General features: G+C 33.8%; 1 protein-coding gene across 4 annotated transcripts in view; it reads left to right on the top strand.

Annotated features, from left to right (window-relative positions):
* The window catches only part of Arl4 (ADP ribosylation factor-like 4), a 255,791-nt gene that overhangs the window by 126,879 nt on the left and 106,149 nt on the right, over window positions 1–22,763 (top strand). For 2 of the 4 annotated variants that reach the window (XM_072526327.1, XM_072526326.1), the window contains one exon: window positions 10,447–10,522. The exons of the other annotated variants lie outside the window; for them this stretch is intronic. The gene's annotated coding sequence lies outside the window, so the exon portion shown is untranslated. The remainder of the gene's footprint in view (window positions 1–10,446; window positions 10,523–22,763) is intronic. 4 annotated transcript variants of the gene reach the window in all.

The raw sequence follows: 22,763 nt of genomic DNA, 5'->3' as shown, positions 1-22,763 counted from the left end.
TGCTGTCTCAAGTGGAAACATAAATCTGGTTTAAAGTTTTATAAGGTTGAATTACAGGTAACAACAAAGTGTATTCGTAGTTTAATATATTTTAATATATTTTCTTCTAGGCAAAGAAAAGCCAACAGCAAAACAAAAGCAAGTCAGGATAATTTCGGCAAAATTTAAACTTTCTTGGTCGGTAAAAGAATCCTTATGTGTTGATGATTACTGCAAACGAGTAATTCGCACTAAGTATGAGGCTTTTCACAATGACTGTTCGAAAAGGACCATAAAATTCCCTAAATGAGTGATGGATTAGGGGTTGTATGGCAGTTTCAGGGTAGGGTTCTTTTTAATCTATTGAGGGTACCATAAATGCTGCGAAATATCAACAAATGTCTCAAAATAGCCTACTACAAATTGGAGGCCAAGAGCAGACAAACGCAGTAGAGTAAGACCACCTACAAGTTGGACTAACGACATCAGGCGTATCACCAAAAATTGGCAACAAAGTGCACCAAATCGTAAAGAATGGAGGAGTTTAAGGGAGGCCTATGTCCAGCAGTGGACGTGATAAATGAAGGCTGAATGATGATGATGAGCCTACTACTATGTATTGTGAAATTAAATGCTGGCGGGAATTACATTTTTCAGCGGACGAAGTAGCCAGTCATAAGACCAGCACCATAAACAAGTGGTTTGGAAACCACAATATAAATGTCCTTTCTTGGCCTTCCAGCAGTCCTAAAGTAAATGTCATTGAAATAGTGTAGCTTTACACGAAACAGACACTAACAAATAATCCAGAACGGACATTACAGGAACTTAAAGCAAAATAGGGTAGATTTGCAATGAATTTACTTCTCAACTGAGAAGATCTTAGTCGAGTAGATGCCCAACCGAATTCGAAAATTCGAAAAGACAAAGTCTAAGAACGATGCTACTCCTTTTAAAAATAAATATTTAGTTGCGAACAAAATAAATATTCTTTATTATTAATTACTTGTTTTAGAGTAAGTATAATTTGTTTTGTTGCTAATTGAACCTATATTATTAGTAATTAACTAATTACATAGTATTAGAAAACATGATTAGAAAAAAATAAACTGTCAACTATCTGAATTTGGCATGTATTTTAGTTTGTCCCATTATATAGTTGTTAGGGCTGGTATTTTATTACCTGTGTAAACTTCTTCTTCTCATTTTCAACTTTGTTCTTTTTATCTATAGTCAATTGTTACATGCTGTTTCATATATTGTTCTCCTTATTCTGTATTCAAGCATAGAGGCATAGATCAAGGTATAAATCGTTTCCAGAAGATTTACGCGTTTTTTTCAAAACCTCAGCGTATCTTTTACTTGTGCATTTTTACAAATACCGTGCATTTTGATGCATTTGAAAATGTATTAAAATATTTTCGTAAGTCTTACACATACAATAACATAAAACGGCTTTCTTTATATAGTTGTTTTAAGAATGAGTGTTGACCCTTCTTATGCTTTAAATAAGATTATCAATGTCTTCTTGAGAAATTGATTCTCAAGCTTAAAGAAAGTTAATTGATTTTTTTACTTATCATCTCCTATACATGTTCAATGGGTGGAAGATTAGAAGATCTGGCCATGGAAGAATAGTAATTTGAGGGACAATAATGTAGCAACTGGTTTTTAAACTGTTTATTTCTTCTTCTTCTTCTCGTAGCACTACAACCCGGGGTGGGTTTTGGCTGACTGCACAACTTGCTTCCATCTTGAACGGTCGTCCATAATAGTTGGGTTAGTGGGCCTCCCCATTGTTCTTAGATCTGACCACATATTGTCTCTCCATCTCATTCGTGGACGTCCTAAGGGTCTTCTTCCTGTGGGGGCTTCCTCCCATATTAATTTGGCAAGGCGGTTATTAGGGAGGCTTATGACATAGCCAGCCCATCTAAGACGTTGGGATTTAATCTCTTGGACTATATCGCTCGCTCTATAGATCTGCTTGACCTCAGTTTGTTTTACCCTTATATACCCTGTGTATTTGTTTACCTTTATAAAGGACTAAGACTATTGAAATGGTGTCATTGTATATTCCCGCTGTCTGTCTGGTCCAATCAAGAATTCTATTGAATTGGTTGTCAATAGGTCAAAAAGTTACATGTAGGTACGGATAGAAAGGACGTAGAGTCTTGAAACTTTAGTGTATTTTTCCTTTACGTAATAAATACACACTTTGTCAAATTTGGAGCAAAAATTACAGAATTTTCAAAAATGCGTCCACAAAAGTGTAAACTGCTTTAGTATTTTTATTATCTCTAATTTTTGCAAGTAACTCTTTTGCTATTACAATTTATTTTTTAATTATTTTCATTAGCCATAAAAGGTAATTAGCGGAATAATCACTTTATGTAGTGTCGGTTAAGCAAATTTCTTGTAATTAATTGGCTATATTATTGTTTCACATACTTTTTATTCGCTTTTTTTTGATATTTTTGCCAGTGATTTTTACGTCTTTCATATTACACCTTCGGTTTTCTACCTAGAGTTTCTTTCACAGTAATTTTAAAGTTTAATTTTTTCTTTGTCTTCTGTAATAAATCTGATAAAAAGTCAGATATTAAAAACGAGTATATATAGCAGTGTACATACATAAGTGTACTATATAGTAATGAACACTGTGTGTACATCATCCATTAATTTCGTTATGTATACGAGTTTTTTTCCTAATTATCAAGTACGTCGTAAAACCCACAAATCCCTAACAAATATAGAAACGCAGCATCGTGCCTTATCTCGACCGTTTCGAAACAAAAAGTGCCCGTTATACTCACATTATAATTAATGAGAATGGAAACAGTGTAGGTTTTCGAAATAGGTATCTAAAATTACTGACTAAAACGCCGACATTGCTTTAGAGTAGAGAAATTGCATTTCATTACAACTTATTTCATTTAGGTTTCGTTATGAATTTTATACACCCACACAAAAAAAGACGCATTTCTTTTTGTAATAGTCGTCTGTGTCCGGGCGCCGTGGGTGTTCTAGAAATTATAGCTGTTTTGATGGACACTACTATTATTCTCTAAATTAAAGACAACAAAGGGCTGGAGGGTCTGCCGTTCGAATCTTATTGATGATTTATTGCCTTCCGTAAGAAAGCCAGTTGTTATTAAAACCAGTAAGATAATAAAATACTATACTCTACGCTATATTTTTAAAAAGGAGCTAGATAATTGGTAATATATTCATATATTCTATTCTATATTGGTATTTCTATATACAGTTGATTAGAAATGTCTGTTTTGTAAAACGTTTAAAATTATTTGTTTACAGATATATGTATTAACTCTGAAGGTGTCTATATCGGGCAAACCAGTCAACTGCTTCAATTCAGAATTCGTTTTCACAAATATGACAAGAACAACGTCACTGCGTTCACAAAACATGAAAATGAGAAGAAGTATAAATTTCACTTCGAAAACATAGAAATTTTAAAAACCGAACAAAACAAAAAGAAGAGGGAGATATACGAATCAATAGAAATAAAAAGAAATACCAACGCAATCAATGACAAAAAAGATACACAGAACCTAAATAAAATATATTTCAATCTGATTTAAATAATAATAAATATAACACCATAAAAAAACCCTTAAAGTTATAACATATCTCCACTTTACCTTTTTCGAAAACACACACGATACGCCCATATAAAAATTATTATATACTAATGACAGTAAAAAATGAGATATCAGATATCAATTTTATTTCAGTCAATTCATTAATGGCAGTGTCCCGTTTTACGTTTTGGTAAGTGGTTTATATATTTTAAAATAACTTCTTGTTCCTAATCTTCTAAATTTTAGAATCTTGACAAAGGCAAGGGTTTCCTGCCGAAACGTTAATTACAATGGACAATAAAATTTAGTTCCAAATTTAAGATTAGTTATTGAACCTAAACCCAAGAAATACTAGAGGAGAAGGTGGGAATATGGCCCCTTAATTTGATTTTCGACTAGGGATTATAAACAATCAGCATTTTTAAATTTTAATTTTCGTCCACATAACTATTAGTCTAATAATAATATAGTATTATTTAAAAATATAAAAAAAATCAAAATCTAACATAAAAAAAATATTCTTGTCAGTATCTAGGATACTGTGAAAAACAAAAACGTCACACACCCCCAGGGGGCCATATTAAAGGAATACAAAAATCTATCGGCAGAAATTGCAGATATAATGTTCAGTTTCTGCACATTCATTGTGTGCCCACAAAAGACAGCTATGACTCTGTACCCAAGATTCCCCTCTGCTATTACTTGAATAAGACTCCTCGCATAAGATGCACACGGCGTCGTCGTTAACAGGAATTGAACCCCGTGAACTTAGTTCGGAATCTGTATCCTCTTCAATATTGGAAAGATCACTTCGGTGTCAGAATCTTCGACGGTAATACGTTTCCGAACTTTCTCTTGGGCTTTTTTGCAAATTTGACCTCGTCCTCGTCCCCTTCCGCGTCCACAACTCTGTTTTTTGTCTTCAGTTTTCTTAAGAGATTGTTCTAATTCAAATTTATGGCGATGATGTAATTACAGTGGCTTTTGTTGATTTTCTTCCTCGATTTGAGGTTTTTATTTTAGAATTGGGTATTGGTGAAATTTGATGGGGTAGTATAAGCGAAGGGTTTACAGCTGATGATGTTCCTGATTTGGAATAGAAGACAGAAGGCTTTATAGTTCTTCCATGCTCGTTAGATGATTTGGGTTGAAGAGATACTGAATCTGATGTTGACGTGCTTGAAGCATATGACTTCAGTTAAATTGAGGATTCAGGAACAGTGCATGAAGTGGGTTGGAGACGATTCTACAGTTAATGTAGCAGTTTCGACAGACAGCTTAAGTGGGTTCATCATCGAAGAAGTTGTACTCGATGATATATTTCCCTCTTCCATTTGAAGCGATTGTGACTCTGCTAGAAAATCAGCATCCTGAAAATGTTGAGGATTGAAGGGATATATTCCAGTCGCTCTAAACCCATTTACTGCGATCTCAGCTGTTGCACATTTTCAGTATGCTTTACCTAATAACTCAGCAATATCATGAGGCTTAAGCATTCTGTCAGAATGTAACAGAAATTTTCTTATTTACTCACTATAATGAGATTTAAGTGCACCCATAAATGTTTTATCAAGCGGTTGCAGCTTGTGCGTAGTATGAGGAGGCAAGCTGATAATGGTGACATGCTTTTCACGAGCAACATCTAGAATATCAACATTACATTACATTACAAGAGTGTGGCTGTAATGTCCATCGAATATAAGGACAGGAGAATCCTCTGTTAGATTGGTCTTTGATACAAAATGATTGAACCATTCAGAAAATAAATTGGTTTGTATCCAACCAGAAGTGTGTACTTTTTCGATTGCTCCTGGTGGAGCCCCTTTTATTAATACATCTGTAAAAATTTTTCTTGGAAAAATTAACATTGTTGCGATGAAAGTTCCTCCTGCGCTCATTGCGCACACCAACGTCACTAAAGACCCGCGTTCTGCTGCAGTTAACGCCCCTATTTGCCTTTTACCTTTTCGTCCTATTACTTGCGGTACTTTTGATTGCACAATTGTAAGTCCAGTTTCATCTACGTTATAGACACGGTCGGGAGAATAATTTTTTTTTGCATATTCAACCTCTAACAGATCAAAAACTCCTTAACTGCTGGGCAATTAAATCCTTGCACTCGAGCGTAAGATGTTCCCATTGGTTTTCTGAGAGATAATGGCTTCTTATGTCTATTTAAGAAATGGTCGAGCCATGCTCTACCTGCTCTTTCATTTTTAAACGGATTCTGGATGTTATTTCTGACTGCTAATTGTTAATCCATTCGCCTAACATCCACGCGAGTAAGTCCATAAAAGGTGCGTTCCATTTGCAAAAGATAATCGACTAATTGTTTCTCCAGAGTTAAAGGTAAACTAGTTTTTCTACCTAACGGTTTTCGTACTAACAGATCTAATGATAACTCAGGATCAGAAACTAGCCTTTTTAACGTAGTTCTTGGTACAGCAAATGTTTTGACTGCTTTCTTAAAACCCATATGCTTATTACGAACAGCCCCTACTGCCTTTTTCATGTCGTTAGCACTCCACAATTTCCTCTTTTTTTTTTTCTCAGATTTAGGAGAAAGATTAGTACTAGGCATCTGAAAATAATAAAGTGCAAACATGTAATACGGCCCCCTCAATGTGTATGTAATATGGACCCGGGTCCATAATGCATACACATTCAGGGGGCCATATTAAAGCAATAGTTAGTTACATTATAAACAAAATATCAAGAACAATTTATATCTATTGCAAAATGTTCATACTTACCTTTAAAAGTCGATATTCAATGGTTTTTCAACACACTAATCAGAGAAAGATAATGTTTCTTCGGTAAACGATAACTGGTTTCTTCGAAAAAACAACATAAACACAAGAACGGCAAAAAGTTTTGTTAAGCACGTGAATGAAGCCAGCTTTGTAAGTCGACCAAAGACCTTTTCTTATTTCGTAGAGCCCAGAGTACAGAAAACAATATTATTAAATCGTTTTCGTTCATGGCCTTGTATGGCAAATACGTAAATAAATTTTTTTAAGTTGTACTTTAGTTTTCCCTCCTTCACTCGCACTGTCGTCCGCAAATATGCACATCTCTGCATTTATCGTTTGCATTCTATGCATTCATAGAAAATATTCTTCCAATGACATATTTTTTAAATGTTTTCTAACATTCTTTCAGTATCATATCTATGACAGTTATAATAATCTATTACCGTATATTACATCCATTATATCTATTATTAATAAGCGCAACCTTCCTCCTCGTCTTACTCGCTTTATTTTTTCAAATAGTTCTAATACCATATTTTGAATTCTTGCTATATTTTTTGTTTTTCTGTATATACTATTTTATCACTTCGATCGGCTCCTTCGATTGGCATATCCGATATAGTTTCCCTTTTGATTGAGTAGAAAGCTTTTTCCATTAATAAAAATAAATTTAAGTCTATAAGATTCACATATATTTCTCTATTCTTTTTATTCCTTTCTCTATTATTTGCTGCATGGTGGATATATCATCATGTGTCCGAATCCATTTTGTGCATCCTCTAATGTATGTTTTATTTCTATTCCGATTTTTCTTTCTATTATGGTTTTGTATACTTTCGTATACTGCTACACATAGTCAGGAAATGCCTCTAGAATTGTAAGTCTCTTGTGTATTTCGCTCACGGGGGCTTTTCCAATCTTTATCTTCCTCGATAACTTTTGTAGATCATTCTGCTGTATAGCTTCTGTATTATCATTATTTTTTTTATTAAATTAACAATGAACCTAATGCTAAGATTAACCAGCATTTTAAATTTAACCTAATCTGCTACTTTACTTCTTCTTCTTATTCTTCCTTCTTGTACGTAGGATTTAAAGCCTGTTTCTTCTTCAATATTAGCCTCCTAAATTGTTCAAATTATCGCACCATTTTTTTCTTGGTCTGCCAATACTTCTTCGTCCATTTGGTGACTCATCTCGTGCTATTCGTACTATCCTATCCTCTACCATTCTACTAATGTGTTCGTTCCACTCCTGTTTCCGTTTTGTCACCCATCCATGTATGTCTTCTATATTGCATGATCTTCTTATGTTTTCGCTTCTCTCCCTATCCAAAATACTTTTCCCTGATATTCGTCGGAGTATTTTCATCTCTAGTAGCGGGAAGCTGGCTACAAGCGGCCCAGTGTAGACAACACTGGAAAGAACTGAGGGAGGCCTATGTCCAGCAGTGGACGGGATTGGCTGATTGATGATGATTTTCATCTCTGTTGTTGCTAGTAGTCGTCTCATTTTAGATCTGTCAGGTCTTGTTCCGCCGTGTATGTTAATATAGGTCTAATTGCTGCTTTATAGATTCTTGTTTTTGTATCTTGTCTTAGGTGTTGCTACTTTACTGTCCTAGGTATTCCCAATTGTTCACCTTAGAATCTAATAATTATTGTTGCACACTTCACTGTTGTGGCTAGGTTCACTGCCCGAATTTAAACTGCCATTTATATATTTATTTTATTAACATTTACAGCTTCTGTATTATTAACATGTTTTTTTATATTATTTCATTTCTGTTTTCTTTTTCTGCTTCTCTTTCTCGTTCGCCTTTAGCAATTGCTTAAAATGTTTCCTCCATTTTTCCATTATTTCCTTATCTCGGTTATTATTGTTCTTTCCTAGGTCATTGCGTGCTTTAATTTTATATCTTTGTTGTTTTCTAGGGTTTTCAGTGTTATACAAAATAATTTTATATCTTCTTTGCTGTTTTTCTCCATATTTTTGTCCTCGATTTATCATATTTTCCTTTTTCCATTTCCTTAACTTTTATTCTATCTTTTGTAATTTTCATATTTTTGTTGTGTTTTGTCTTAGATGAACCTCTTCTATAGTTTTTTCTTTTTTTTTATTTCTCTTTGTACCTCTTCATTCGATCATGCCCCGATGTTTCCCGCTTTGGTTAATTTTTGTAGTCCCATATACTTGTTATGGTATTTTGATAATAGCGTTTTTAAATCTTTCCAATCCCCCATCTATTATTTCCCTTTCGTTTTCTATCTCCATTTCCAGCTCTTCTTTGTGTCTCATTTTCTTTGTTTCTTCTCTTAGCTTTTGCATTTTAATTATTTCTTTGTGTCTCTACTTTATGCTTTCTTTGCTTTTTAATTGATTCCTTCTATTGGTGAATACTGTTTCAAGTAGTCATGAAATATCCATGAAGTAGGCAGTGACCATTACACTATCTATTTCATGGCTCGTTTTTTACCCTTCATCTCTGTTTTTTGTTTGTACTATAATGTAGTTAATGATTGATTGTTTCCTATCTTGATTGAACTTTGTAGTGACCTTGTGTATGTCTTTATTCTGAAAATGTATATTCATTATAGGCAAGTGTATTCAAATATTACTTATTTATGTGGTTTTCAGTAACCATACATACATTCGTCCTTTGAAAGATTTGTGCTATGTTAGCGTGGATCGTTCATATTACAACTTCATAAAAAAGGATCGGAAATATTATGTAGTACCAGTAACCCGTACGTGTATCACTTTCATGTATATAACTTGACCATGCATATTACGAGCTTTCTTTAAAACGCTTTAATGTTTCTATCCTGTATTTCATTTTAGGAGAATGATCTCAGTATGGTGCATTAAACAGCCCTATTTGGGTTCAATTGGCAAAAGATATAGGCAATAACGTTTCGATCTATTGCAAGTGTTATTATTCACTTGGTTTACGTTAATGTAATGGGTTAAGCACTAGTTTGAAGTTAATTTTATTTGAAAAATAAATTGACGAAAACATTCATTTTTTATATTCATAGTGTCAAATAATTTTACAAAAATATATGAATACATTTTGGCCCAATTTTTTAAATTGGTCACAGCCGTTTGTACTCAATACATATTTTCATCTAATTATTCAAGCAAACATAAACTTGCAGCTGCAGACATACGATTATACATAAAATAAACCTATTTCCCTATTAAACATGTGTTGAGCGACAGACTCACTTCTTGCGTCTTACATGTTAAGATAAAGGTAGCCGTATTTACATACGGTAAACAGCCCATATGGTTCGTATTTTAAATAGACAGTTGTTTATCAATAAGTTTTACGAGGACGCACCTATATTTATTTCTAGAAAGGGAAAATAATTTTAAATACAAACATTTACGTGTGTTTAGAGATTCGAAATGACTTTAGTACATTTTACGAATTTGCGACCATTTTGAATTAGGGATGAAAGTTTTGACTTAAGGTTGATTCGGACCAACGACCAACAGTCACGTCACAGTCAGAGACGGTACAGTCAGTATTGCTTATGTGGCTTTTCAATGAGTTAATTGTCATGCTGTGTTGCCAAAACTCACGATTAATCGTGAGATTACACGAATTCGGTAAATGTCTCCCGATTTCACGAATTATATGAGAATTTGCACGAAGAAACTACTTAGAGACAGAAAAACCCTGTTAACAAACCCGTTATAACTAAACGAAAAAAGAGCTAAAAGTATTAATTTTATTTCTACCATCCACAATTCGCTGCTACTAAATTAAATTGAATCAGAATTCGGGGAAGTTCCGCTCTTGTGCACCAGTTACAATATTACCGCGCGCGCGTTGCATTACGCTTGTCGTTGTTTTGTTTGGTTTGACCGTCAGTTTTGTAAGGTTACTTTTAGAAGCCATGTTAAATTGTGATAAATTTGATAAGTTGTGATAAAATTGCTAAAATTGCCATTGTCAATCTTGGTAATGGTGATGGACTTGAAGAAGAAAAAAAATAATCTGATTATTATGTACACTAACATTATTGTGTTGATTCTACTTGTTTGTAAAATAAATGTTTACTGATTTCGTTTCGTTTAATTTAACTCGTGTTTTTTTACAGGTAACAGTTTTGCAGTTTTCTAGTTGCTTCTTCATGACCTTAACATATAACCAGCACGACAGTATCATCAGAAAAGGTGACTATTATATTATTATGTACTAATTTAGGATTAACTAGGTGTAGTCCTTCACCTAGTATCTACTAGGTGAAGGACTGGTCGTAACAGAGTACCTTGCGGTATTCCCGCATTGACTTCTATGCATTCGGATTAACCTACTTCCTGCTTAACGTTAAGAGCTCCGTTTGACTGTTTGATATATATGATTTCAATAATAATGTATATTTTCTGAGCAAAATTGTGCTCATATTCAGGTATGTATACAGGGTGTCCCTATTAAATAAACTTCAAGGTTTCGAAATGTGGGTGTATCGAAGACATAAGTTGGATTGAGAGGGTTAAAAATGAAGGAATATGACAACGTCTAAAAAAGCAACCGGAAGTAGTGACAATCGTAAAATACGAAAATTGAAGTATTTTCCCATGGCATGCGATACCCAGAACGATATGGAGTCCTTCGTTTTATTATTCAGCTTAAAATATGTGGCCCCGGTCGAAGAAGAACATCATGACGTGAGTGGTTTAATCAGTCTTCGTTGTCACTCTTCAGAGCTGCGGGGAATAAAATTTTGATAGCCAATATGATATCAACGTTTAGTAATGGACATGATACGTAGAGAAGAACATAACTCTACTACTTTCTATATCTTAAAATTTTTATATGCTAGTGGAGAGTGTTTTTAAAGCTCGAGAAAGTTGCTTAGACCTACTAAATAACAGACTTACTGGTTACAAATCCATACAGTGACCAAAGCATGTCCAATGGAAATAATTAAAACAAATGCAGGGGAACATGTAAGTCCTGTATTACTATTACATAAATTCGTGTAGGCTATTCCAATAAAAAGTATTCTGGATACAGTTATCTCGAAATACGCAAAGTTATGTTTCTTAGACTTGTGCTCCTATCACAGAATACACCACCCAACAAGGATTGTCGGTGCCCTTGAGATGTTCGTAGGACAGAAATTTTGGACGGAGAATGACAGTTACACTACTTAGTACACTAAGAAAAGTAATGAGGAAGTCGTTTAAAACAGTAGTAAAGTTAGAGTTACACTGAGAAACAAAGTAATTATTAAAACTAATGTTTTTTAAGTAGATCTGTTTTGTATGAATTGTATTTTGTTTCTATCAAATTTAATTTAAGGTCTTATGTCAAAAATATCGATTTGTTTTTTTTTTCAACAATTAACCGATAAAAAGCGATTGAATTTGAGAGTTAATTTCAAAATAGAGATGAAAATCAGTCAATTTCTATTACTTTTTATTGATTTTTTTAATTAGGTATAATTAGGTATTAAAATATGTATATGTATGTACTTATATACAAAATATGTGTAACAGTATTATTCTTTTTTTTTTACTATTATGTTATACTTTTTTTATTATTAAATATGTATATACAAAAATATGTATAACAGTATTATTCTTTTTTACTATTAAACAACACACACGAAACAACACTTCTCAATACGTAAACAAACTTCAGTTTTTATAGATTGACAGATAAACTATTTAGAACATGGCGGATTCTCACAGAAATGGATTTCGAAAAAGCCCTTCGTTTCGCTTCTTCTTGGGTGGTGGATTCTGTGCTCCTATTATCGACCATTTGTAAATGGCATTGGAAAGATAGCATTCTCCCCTATAACCTGATGGAATAATAATGTTTCAAAAAGTGTTTATTGGGATAACATGGACAAGCAAAACCAATCAAGTTAGCAAAAAATAAACCTATTTTCTTCACAACTATGTGGACAGGTTTAACAGTTGAAATGTGTAGTATGAGATATTACAAAAAGACTCTCATCTAGGGATTCATCAATTTTTTAGTGAAACTATTTTTTAATAAACAATCAAAACGTCATACACATCATTTTGCTCATAACTTGCCTATTTAGAGATTTGACGTTAACAGATAACTTTTCAGAAGAAAAAAAGATGCGCAAAATGAGATATGCTAAATTAAAATCGGTTAATAAACAAAAAAGTTACTGCAAAATGAACAACAAAATCGCTGTTTTTGAATATTGTTAATAACTTTTTTATTGAATTCGGTTTCGCTAAGTAGAAATCGTTTGATTTCTCTTTTTGTTTTAACTTTTTTATTATGTATCAAAATTTGTTTTAAATGTTCGTGAACTTGAGGGTCTTATTGTGTTTGAATTGTGTGCAAAAGATGGGCCATTTCGGTTAAATAATTTTTGTGAAATTAAATTTGTTTATAAGATTTGTTTAAAAAAGAGCTGTTTCTATGGCTAGTCCAAATAATTTGACTGAATGAATCTCAATCATCTGGGTCTTATTTTCTTTGTTAAAACATATACTATTAACCTATGAAAAAAAAGTTTAAAAGAATTACATTTATGTACACAAAATGATTTAATAATAAATAGCACTTTTTAAGTAATAAACTTTGACATTAATATTGGTCTAAGACAGGGGGACGCGTTAGCGTGTCTGCTCTTTAATATTGCCTTGGAAAAGGCAATCAGACAATTAAATATTAGAATGAATGGAACTATTTTTAATAGATCGACGCAAATTCTCGCATTCGCTGACGATATAGTTATAGTGGGCAGAAGTATGAGAGACATGGTGCAGTGTTTTACCAGGCTTGCGGACGCAGCAAGTGAATTAGGACTTGTGGTAAACGAGGAAAAAACCAAATATATGTTAGTTTCTAAAAACCCTCGAAATATCCAAGAAAGAATTCAAATTAACAACCATACCTTTGAGCAAGTCAAAGAATTTACATATCTTGGATCGCTAGTAAACGCAACAAACACGACAAGCGACGAAATAAAAAGACGCATAGCAATAGCAAACAGAACTGTTCACGGGCTCCAGAAACATTTAAAAAATAAAAATATAAAACGTGCACTAAAGCTTAATATATACAGGACCTTAATAAGACCAGTTTTGATATATGGGGCTGAAACGTGGATCTTATCTCAAAATGATAAAAGACTTCTTGGTATTTTTGAGAGAAAAATTCTTAGAAAGATTTTTGTGACCGTAAATGAAAATGGGCTATGGCGTCGAAGATACAACTTTGAACTATATCAGTTATACACCGATCCAGATATTGTGAAATTCGTTAAAGTGCAGAGACTTAGATTGGCTGGACACATTTCTAGGATGTCAGATCACGAATACACCAAGAGATTAACATTTTCAAAACCAGCGGGCACAAGAAGCAGAGGACAACCACGAATGAGATGGATTGATGATGTGGAAGAAGACCTACAGATTTTAGGGGTTAGAAAATGGAGGGACGTTGCCAGGAATCGACAGGAGTGGCGACTTCTTTGTGAGCAGGCCAAGATCCACAACGGATTGTCGAGTCACTTATGATGATGATGAAGTTATAAACATTTACACTAACACCGTAGAAATTTAGTTCAATTTAAATAGCAAAAAATATTCGGAAAGCTGGTTAAAAAACACAACTTTTTAAACAGAAAAAAGGGGCCCTTAGAAGCCAAGATAGCCCCCAAAAATGATTCAATAAATAGTCCTAAGCGTGCACCGATGGCAAAATTTCGAAGAATACATTTATAACTTTTCCCCATTTTATACAGTCATCTTAAATTGAATTACCCATATGTACTTATGGCTTATTATCGCTTATTTCAGAAAGCATTTAAAACTCTAAATTATAATAAAAATATATCTTCCTTTTTCTCCATAATATCCTTGTCTTGAGAATTGTGGATCCACGTTTAAGCTTTTCTTTGTGTAATTCTATGTATACATTATATCAGAACGTTTCAAGTATTTTTTCTTTGAAGTTGTGTTGATCACAGATCTAAAAAGATCCATTAAAATTGTAAAAATAGCGTCTACCTCGTATATTTACGCAGATGCGCGTGTTGATAAACACTAATACTTCCTTATTATAACTGATACAATGCGTGTGAGTGAATAAGTGAATCACCTTGGCAAAAAGAGCAATGGGTTGTTGAAACTTGCATTGTGTCACATAAAAAGGTATTAATCTATTTGTTTGTAGGATGAAATATCTTGACGTTTTTATCTTTTAATCAACGATGGCGTTGACGTTTTGAATAGCGAGTCTAGGGAACTTCCGCACTTCATCCTTTCATCGGCAAAGACGAAATCTTTTTTAGGCACTCGAAGGGTAACAAGGTGTGAGATAGTTTTGATACCTATATTATTTTTAACCTTCTTCTGTGAAGTCACGAGGATTTCGGATTTCGTTAAGTATATAGTAATAGTAATGATGTCTCTTATTATTTCTTTAATAACTTCTGTCTTTTATAACATCAATTTATATACACATCAATTTTATTATTCATTATCAAGGAGTATAAGCTTTCTTAGCCGTTTTTTTGTAAGGATACATCGTATTCGGGGTTTATGGATCGTGGTTTGAATTATTTGTTCCAGAAGATGTGTTTACAACTGCTGCAGGCATTATCAAATGGTATATGGGGGCGGTCATACACGTAACCTTCGGTCGCTTTGATGACTATTAGCTCTGGGAAATAAGATTTATCTCGGGACTGTGCAAAAATCCAGGTATCTGAAATGTTTTTTAGTTATTATATGCTTATATAAAGAAAACCTATACGTTTTCTGTAGAGATTTTGGCTTCTTTTATTATTATCAATTTAGTGTAAAACATGCCATTTTTTCGATTTTTAGCCTGCCATTAAAAGTTTATTATTTGATGTAAAATTACAAAACTATCTTTTAAAACATAAAAAAAGATGATATAGTAGACTAGCGCGAAGATTCATACCGGTTTCTGTAATTTTAAAATTTAAATATTTTTAAAATTAAATATAGTAACTTTATTATTTATTTTATTATTTATATTTTAAATAAATTATATTATATTACAATATTTCAATAAATTAATATGTTTGCTCCTAATGCCACTTGCTAAATTATTAACAAATCATACGTTGTACTTCTGACAGACCTGTCAAATTCAAACGAGATATTAAATTAATAATAAAAGATAAATATCATTTGATAGTAAATTTAATTATTATATAAACTAAATACTTTTCGAGTATTTTATATGGTCGCCTGAGTGCATATTCAGAGGAGCTTCTTGGCGAATATCAAAGTGGTTTTAGGCCTGGTCGATCAACAACAGACCAGATCTTTGTGCTAAGGCAAATACTGGAAAAAACCAATGAATTCAATATCGACACATACCATCTTTTCGTAGATTTTAAATCGGCCTATGATAGTGTCCTAAGAAATAAATTGTATAAAGCCATGGATGAATTCCACATCCCCGAAAAACTGATAAGATTGGTTAAGGCTACAATGCGTAAAGTTGTTTGCAAAGTCGAAATACAGGGCGAACAATCACAGGCATTTGAAACGCATGTTGGGCTGCGACAGGGACATGCGTTGGCGTGTCTCCTTTTCAATATAGGTCTGGAAAAGGCGGTCAGGGATGCCCAAATAGACAACAGAGGAAACATTTTTAATAAATCATCAAAAATTTTGGCATATGCAGATGATGTTGGCCTAGTTGCCCGCACAACATGCAAGCTAGAAGAAATGTATACCACCTTGTCAAATGTCTCAAAAACTATGGGCCTGCAAGTAAATGAGGAGAAAACTAAGATAATGGCATCAACACCCAACAATAGAGCCAGAAACATCGGCCACCAATTCACGGTTAATAACTCTACCTTTGAAGTGGTGGACGAATTAACATACTTAGGCTCCCTGATCAGCAAGAAGAACGTCATGACGGAAGAAATCAAGCGAAGAATAATCCTATCCAACAAATGCTATTTTGGACTGAGTAGACATATGAGAAGCAGAAACTTAATCCAAAAACCAAAAATAATCATATACAAAACCATTATACAACCAGTGTTGACATATGGGTCGGAGACATGGACTATTTCCAAGGCAGATGAAAACCTCCTGCTTATATTTGAACGAAGGATCCTGAGAAGAATATTCGGTGGCATCTGTGAAAATAGTGTTTGGAGAAGGAGGTACAACTACGAGATATATCACAGATATAAACATATATTTTGTGGTAAAGACGTAGTATCCCTTATAAAAATAGAAAGACTAAGATGGGCAGGACATCTGGCAAGATCACAGCAGAACAACCCTCCTAGAAGAATCCTTATGTCACAACCTGTGGGAAGTAGGAGTAGGCCAAAACTCAAATGGATGGATGGTGTAGATAAGGATGGTAGAAAAATAGGCGCAGCAAACTGGCAACAGTTATCAATTGATAGAACTGACTGGCGTAATAGACTTGGAAAGGCCGAGGCTCTTTTATAGGGCTGTAGCACCAATGATGATGATGATAAACTAAATAAGATGTTCAGAAATAATTATTGTATTTATATGAAATTATTTTTAAACGAGAAGTCTCATAAAAATTTAGACACATGATTCAATATTGTTATTAATTGAATGACATATATGACTTTTAAATTTGACAATCGTTACGAATCGAACCTTACATTAATAGATATTCTTTTAATTTTTTACTTCTCATTTAATTTATGTAATAATTTTGTTAGTTTGTTTTTTTTGCAGTTTTTAATTTAAACCTATATACAATAAATATATGGTGTTATCGTGGTGTAATGTGGGGATATTCCGGCGTATTCTGAAAATATCATGGATGGATCGCAAAACAAACGCACAAGTTCTTGAACAACTAGGAAAACAATGCAAAAATTTAAATTCTATAAAAATCAGGAAGTTGAAATATTTGGGGTACATCATGAGAGGTGAAAAATACGAACTATTAAGGAATATAATGCAGGGCAAAATTAAAGGAAGAAGAAGCGTAGGAAGGCGTAAAACCTCGTGGCTACGCAATCTCCGTGAATGGTTTGAATGCAGATCAATTGAACTATTCAGGCGTATCTTCTTCTTCACGTGCCATCTCCGCGACGGAGGTTGGCAATCATCATGGCTATTCTGATCTTAGATGCTGCTGCTCTGAATAGTTCAATTGATGTGCATCCGTACCATTCCCTCAAGTTACGCAACCATGAGATTCTTCTTCTTCCTACACTTCTCTTGCCCTGGATTTTCCCTTGTATAATCAATTGAAGTAGGTTGTATCTCTCATTACGCATAACATGCCCCAGGTATTGCAGCTTTCGTGTCTTGATGGTTTCCAATACTTCCATTCTTTTGTTGATTCTTCTCATGACTTCGTTGTTTGTTACATGCTCGGTCCATGATATCTTCAGGATTCTTCTATACACCCACATTTTAAATGCTTCCAACTTTTTAGCAGTCGACGCGTTAAGTGTCCATGCTTCTATCCCATAAATCAGAGTCGAGAAAATATAGCACCTTGCCAGCCTAACTCTCAAGTCCAATTTTAGTTCTCTTGCACAAAGTACCTTTCTCATTTTATTGAAGTTTGTACGTGCTTTCTCTATTCGAACTTTGATTTCTTTGGAGTAATCGTTTGTGTGATTAATTATTGTGCCAAGATAGTGGTAGTTTTCAACTTGTTCTAAAGCACTACCGTTAATTGTCAGGCTTTCACCATTATTTTGGGTTTTTGATATCCTCATAAATTTGGTTTTCTTGGTGTTTATTGATAATCCATATTCCTCTCCATACTCAACTATCTTGTTCATTAGCTTTTGGAGGTCTCGGAGGTTGTCTGTTATTATGATAGTATCGTCCGCATATCTAATGTTGATAATTGGTGTTCCATTGACCTTGATTCCTGCTGTTTCTCCCTCAAGAGCTCTTTTCATAATTTCTTCAGAGTATGCATTGAATAGTAGTGGTGACAATACACACCCCTGTTGCACTCCTCTTTTAACTTCGAACTCTTCTGATGTGTGTTCATTAATGCGTACGTGTGCCTGCTGTTTATAATATAGATTTGTTATAATTCGTGTCATTATATAGATATGTCATTGTGTTGTATTTGTTTTGCTTTGAGGATGTCCATTAGCTCTTTGTGGCGGACTTTGTCGAAAGCTTTGTTGTAGTCTATGAAACAGACGTACATATCTTGGTTCACATCCAAGCATCTCTGGATTAGTACGTTGAATGCAAATAGAGCTTCACGGGTACCTACGCCATTACGGAATCCAAATTGAGTTTCTTCAATATCCATATCAAGTGTTTTGTAAATGCGTTTATGAATGATCTTTAAAAACAATTTAAGTGTGTGAGACATCAGGCTTATGGTACGGTGGTCAGTGCATTCTCTAGCATTTTTCTTTTTTGGGAGACAAATGAATGTTGAGGTCAACCATTCGTTGGGTATGTCACCCGATTGATAAATTTTATTAAAAAGCTTTAAGAGGACATCAATGTACTCATTTTCTATTATTTTAAGGATATCAATAGGCAGTTGATCTGGCCCCGGGCTTTTTCCGTTTCTGGTGTTCTTTAGTGCATACATTATTTCTTCCTTTGTAATTTCTGCACTTGTTTCTCTGTCCTCAAAAGACAAGTCTTGTGGGTTTCCTTTTTCGTCGTCGAAGAGCTCTTCCATATACTCTTCCCATCGTTTTAGTTTTTCGTCAGTCGTTATCATAGTATTTCCATTTTTATCTAAAAGAGTTGTATTGTGGTTTCTTTTTTGCAGTCCTACCATTTCTTTAACCTTTTTATGTATGTTGAATAGGTCGTATTTGTTCTGAAGATCCTCTATCTCTTTACATTTTTCCTCATAGTAAGTTTGTTTTGTCTCTCTTATCTTTTTTCTGATTTCGTTGTTAATGATTTTGTAATTGTGACTGTCTTTGTTCTTGGCTTGTCTTCGTTGTTCCATCATGCCGAGTATCTCGTCGGTCATCCAATTGTCTTTCTTTCGTGTCGGTTCTTTTAATATCTCTTTGCATGGAGCGAGGAGGCAGTTTTTTAGTGTTTCCCATTGTTCGTTTATCTCGTAAGGGTTAGTATCTAATTTATCAATGTTTTCGTATATTTTCTGTTGAAGTTTGATTTTTATATCAACTTCTTTCAGTTTTCTAACATCTAATTTTGGAGTTCTTTGTGGTTTTCTTATACGTTTAAGCTTAAGCGTGACATTAGCGATTAGTGGGATTCAGGCGTATAACCAACAAAATTATAATTGCCAGAAGAATCTCGGATAGGAGCGGAACTTGAAGAAGAAGAATAAATATATGATGACTAGAAACGAATTAATTAATTGAGACTATTAAATCGATGTGAAGAACCGCTATTTTGTGACGCTACCCGTGAGGCCTTCTCCTCGTGTCGCTAGTTCCGTGACGCTTGTCTCGGCATTTTTCTATAGAGAAAAAGTAATAAAATGCCAGTACAGAAGCTTCGCTTCAAAAAACCTTTAAAATGGCGATTGCTAAAAATTGTAAAATTTATTTGTTGTTTCGAAATCTGCAAAATACGGTCAAATCCGTCGCCGTTGGCTTTTAAAAAAAATCTAGTCAATTTGATACGGATGTATATGTAAGGACTTGGACAACAAAGATGCAATCTAACCACAACTCTTCAACATAGCTTTGGAATACATAATCAAAAGTGTACGCATCGAAAAACCGACTCCATTATTTCATCGAGAAAGACCAAACCTACTGTTGGCATTTGCAGACGATATCGATCTAATAGGAAACACCAGATTAAGGACGAAGGAAACTTTTGTCAGATTCGAGAAGGAAACAGGGAAGACGGGGCTTCTAATCATTGGAAACAAAACTAAATATATGTATATGAGCTACAATAACCGAAACACAGATAGAATCGGACTGAGCATCACCTTCGACGTCTTTAACTTTGAGCGCGTCAGAGAATTTAAGTATCTTGGAACAACAATAACTAAAGACAATAACGGATCACAAGAAATAAACAGTGGGATTCAAGCTAGAAACAGATGTCTTTACGCCCTTCAAATCCTCATAAAATCGAAACAGCTAACAAGATGCACCAAGATGATCTATATAAAACCGATTCAGTAGTGAGACGTGGACGATAACAAATGCAAACGAAGAGCTACTACGTGTTTGGGAAAGAAAAATCATAAGGAAGATCTTTGGACCGACGCTCGAAGGAGTAACATGACAATATAGAATCAGAACTAACAAATAGCTGGAAGAACTATATGCAGACGCCAACATAATAAAAGAAATAAAGTCCAGAGGCTCCAGTAGGAATGACACCTCAGAAGACATTCTGGCGAAAAAATAGTAAGAACTGATATGGGAAGAAGTCCCAACCACGTCGACTACCTCGATTCTGGTTGCGAGATAATATAGCTGAAGACCTTAAAGCTATGAGCGTGGAGAATTGGATGGCGATTGCACAAGCTAGAAAGGAATGAAGGCATGCTGTCAAGCCGGTTAAAACCCACGCAGGGTTGTTATTTTATGCATAATGATATCTTGCGCTATTCAGTCATCATTATCCTTCTTATATCTAATAATGGGATCGTTGTAAATGGTTAGTAATAGTAGAGTAATATAGTAGTATTACAATAAACTAGAGAACTAGCAGACTAAATTAGTAGTAATTATATAGAAAAACACATTACACTTTTGGGATTTAAAGAAGAGGAATAGTAATCCATATTCAATAATTTTGTTTATTATCTCATTCAATACAAGATTTATCAAATCGACAAGCTGAATTAAAATAGTTAAAAAATCAAAAGAATTTATATTACTGTTTAATTTTTATCTGGCAGGCTATTTGTGTGATATGTATTTACAAATGATTGGGTTTGGTAAGACTTTTCCTTTTAGAGATGGAAGGGTACACCGTTCCTGTATTTACATTTCATTTCGAAACAGTTACGCGTATTACAATATTCTGGTCAATCTTAATGTGTCTTGATCCAGAATATTATTTAAGGTTAATTTTTTAATATTTTGGTAATAATTGGTAATAAATCGAAAATTCTAAAATAAATTCATTATTACTTCCGAATTTAAAACCGTTATTGAAATTAGAACTATTTTTTCTTGAATCGTATGGTAATCATTACAATACGAGCTAACTGTTAATAAAAAAACTGATGTACTTACAAAGTAGAGGAAAATATGGCCTTTATGGATCCAGAATGAGCTAATAATAATTGTATTTTGTACTAAATGTCCTTTTGAAATTAGCAAATAGAGGTTAAATTCTTTAATAACAATCATTTAAATACTCAACAGATCTTGTCGGTCTAAGGTAAAAAATAGATTTTATTTACATATTTTTCAAATGCTTTTTCAGTGCTTAATACTATTACTCGATTCTCTTTGATATCCTGTTTCCGTTCTCCAGTTCATATAAATTACTTGCTTCACATCGCTTTCTTACCTTTCTTTTAATATTATTCGTGTTCTACCTCTTCTTTTCTAATGGGATTTCTGTATAAAACTATCTTGGTCATTCTTTTTCATATACACAAAGTAGTTGATCTTAGATACATTTTAAGTTTTGTCATAATTGACAGGGACTTGGATTATAAAAAATTGATCTTCCATTATTCTTATTACCTTTCACCAGTCTAGCACTATATTCTTTTCTTGACCATTTTCTTTTGTCTTGTCCTTCTTGCATTCAGTTAGCTGTTTGGTTTCACTTAGCGGTACTTTCATATAGTTGTCTTGTATAATATGCTAAATGAAAATGGAACCAAATACTAGCCTTACCAATAAAAATGTTTGATAGTCAACTGCCATTCACAAGCGCACTCGATAAAGTTTCAAACTTTATAAAAAATCCATATACTTTACACCCATAAATTAAAGATTTTTACCGAACTTGAAACTTAAAAAACCGGCCGTACTTCAGCCAGGTATCTGTTTTATTTTAGAAGGTTTTCATTCCACTAACGTACTTTCCTGTTGGATTTTCTTACTATTTGCGATTAATTGTCTTTGAACACCGACATGACAACATATTGAAATTGTTCGGTAATCATCTCTAGGTACAGTGTATGCCTTATTCTCATTTTTACTATGTCTAAACAATATTCGATCTCTGCCTGATAAGCTTCCTAGTCTGTTTTACGAGAGTTACGATAAGTTTCTTGATTGGCTCGTTACCTGTTAAAAACAGATGTTTCGATGGTCTGAACAAGACACCTCACATGACACATACTATTTTTAGCAGTTCTAGCCGCATCAGTCTTGGCCACTGTTATAAAAATTACAGTATATTTGAGTTGAAAATTGATCAATTACAGTATATTTGTCCTGCAATGTCTAGCTGTCCCAATTCCCTTGATGCTGGATATCTTTATCTTTCCGTTGTTAAATTTCTAGAACAGGAATTCACCAATAGC

This window comes from Diabrotica undecimpunctata, chromosome 3 (assembly GCF_040954645.1).
Source record: "Diabrotica undecimpunctata isolate CICGRU chromosome 3, icDiaUnde3, whole genome shotgun sequence".
Lineage (NCBI taxonomy): Eukaryota > Metazoa > Arthropoda > Insecta > Coleoptera > Chrysomelidae > Diabrotica > Diabrotica undecimpunctata.
The sequence above is the reverse complement of the archived record's forward strand: the minus strand, read 5'-3'. Positions and strand labels throughout refer to the sequence as shown.